At 44.4% G+C, this 2,601-nt stretch overlaps 1 pseudogene; it reads right to left on the bottom strand.

Moving 5' to 3' along the window:
• Positions 1–622: 622 nt before the first annotated feature.
• Positions 623–2,601, bottom strand: part of LOC110596683 — a 23,136-nt pseudogene continuing 21,157 nt past the window's right edge.

Below are 2,601 nucleotides of genomic sequence, written 5' to 3'. Positions count from 1 at the left end.
TCTACAATAAATAAAAAATTAGCCAGGTGTGGTAGCGCGTGCCTGTATTTCCAGCTACTGGAAAGGCTGAGGCAGAAGGATTGCCGGAGCCCAGCAGGTCGAGGCCGCGGTAACCAGGAGCAGCCACTGCACTCCAGTCTGGGTGACAGAGTGAGACTCCAACTCACAAAAAAATAAAATAAAATAAAATAATAAAAATAAAAATTATAATTGTCAATGGCCAGAAGATAAGACCCTTAAATTCTTTTGTTTTTGAAAAGTTAAAAAGTCTTAATTTTTTTATTCCTAGTACCACAATTTACAGGGCAATATACCTGATGTAATGAAAAGAAAAAGCAAAAGCTACAACAGATAAAAGACCTCAGGAATGTACATCTAATTGACACTACATTGCATTAATCAGTCGCTGCTGTTTTTGGAAACTGTGGCTATAACAGTCCTGAACAAGAAGGGTTTCCTGTTTAAGCTGCAGTAACTTTTCTGACTATGGATCATGGTTCCTTCTGTGGCAGATTTTTACAGTCCTTCCAATGCATTTGAGATGACTGTCTCAAAGTAACCTGCAGGTTTCCTGACAACTCCTCGCTCTCCTGCTAAGAATTGTAGTCTTTTTCTGCTGTTTCTAGAACCTTCTGCTACCATATCCACTACTTCCACCACCAGATCCATAACCACCACCATAAGGACTGCCCTTCTTCCACCAAAACTGTCCCCTTTCATGGGTCCATAATTTGATTGCTGTTGTCCCTATAATTTCTAAAATCATTATAGTTCCCATCACCAACCTAGTTAACATCGTCAAAATTTCCTCCTTCATTGCAACCATCATGTCCTCCACCACCACCACCATATCCACCTTGGTTTCCATATCCTGGTCCACCACCTCCATAATCCCCTCTGCTACTATATTCAGGACCATCGCCATAGTTGCCACCATCACCTCCAAATTCATTATATCCACTATCACCTCCTCCATAACTAACTCACTGCCACCACCTCCACCATATAGCCTCCTCTTCCACCAAAGTTTCCACCACCGCCAAACTTACCCCCACCACCTCCACAGTTTCCTCCACAACCCATGAAATTGCCAGATCCGCCTATTTGTGATCCAGTGGACTGCATTTCTTGTTTAGAAAGGGCCTTTTCCACGTCACGATTATGCCCATTACTAGTGTGGTATTTCTGAACAATATGTTATCAACTGTATTCTGATCATCAAAAGTTACAAAAGCGGCCGGGCTCTATGGCTCACACTGTAATCCCAACATTTCTCAAAATGTTCTCTTAAACTATCATCTGTGGTTTCAAAATTCAGGTCACCAATAAACAGTTTTCTCAACTGCTCTGGTTCCTTTGGATCATGGCCCTCCTCCCCATGGTGGCGGTGGCTGCCAGAGGCAGACTAGGGGCAACCAGGTGGAGGTTTTACCTCAATTTTGAGACCAGACTGGCCTCTTCCAACTCGGGTTCTATATGGGGAAATCCTTAAATTCAACTCCTAAGTTTTTTTGTTTTGTTTTTTGAGTTGGAGTCTCACTCTGTCACCCAGACTGGAGTGCAGTGGCCGCTCCCGGCCACCGCAGCCTCAACCTGCTGGGCTCAGGTGATCCTTCTGCCTCAGCCTTCCAAGTAGCTGGAACTACAGACACGCGCTACCACGCCTGGCTTATTTTTTTGATTTCTTGTAGAGATGAAGTCTTACCAGTTGCCCAGACTGATCTTGAACCCCTGAACTCAAGCAGTCCTCTCACCTTAGCCTTCTAAAGTGCTGGGATTACAGGCTTGAGCCACCATGCCCGGTCTCAACCCCTAAATTTTGAGAAAGATTTTAGAGATCTCTAAGTTCAAAAAAGAGAGACACATAATAGTGTCATGGTTAGCCTTAGAAATTCTCTTGACAAAATTAAAGATTAAAAATCTGACCTAAAACAAAGTTAATAACTTTTATACGGCCAGGCACGGTGACTCAGTCTATAATCCCAGCACTTTGGGAGGCCAAGGCAAGAGGATTGCCTGAGCCTGCTGGTTCAAGACCAGCCTGGACAACTTGGTGAGACCTCGTCTCTACAATAAATTACAAAAACTAGCCGGACGTGGTGGCGTGCGTCTATAGCTCCAGCTACTTGGAAGGCTGAGGTGGAAGGATCGCCTGAGTCCAGCAGGTGGAGGCTGCGGTGGCCATGAGTGTGACCCTGCACTCCAACCTGGGCAACAAGAGTGAGACTAACTAAAAAAAAAAAAAACCTTTACACACTTAAACTGCCTACTTGGGACCCCTTGTGAGATTTACAAAGAAGCATTCCACCAAGATTCTATTCTCTCATGGCTGTGACCCAAGTTTAATTCCTGGTCAGGGAAACAATTACATTTGTTTTTAATTATTTGTGTAACTTCTGACCTTTTGGGGGTACCCATTTGTTATTGATCCTTTACCCATCCATGGTCAGCCTTTAGTTTCCTGTCTTTTTTCATCTGTGGGGCTTATGGGGCTTTTGGGCCTCCACGTATAGACGCTCAGCTGAGGGGTTGGGATCCTAGAAAATGTGGCCCGACAAAAATGTGAGTTGTGTGGCTCAGCCTGTAATCCCGCGCCTTTGG

Source organism: Carlito syrichta, unplaced genomic scaffold (genome assembly GCF_000164805.1).
Source record: "Carlito syrichta isolate Samal-C Ts95f unplaced genomic scaffold, Tarsius_syrichta-2.0.1 Scaffold312152, whole genome shotgun sequence".
Lineage (NCBI taxonomy): Eukaryota > Metazoa > Chordata > Mammalia > Primates > Tarsiidae > Carlito > Carlito syrichta.
Note: the sequence above shows the minus strand (reverse complement) of the source record. Positions and strands in the feature narration are given on the sequence as shown.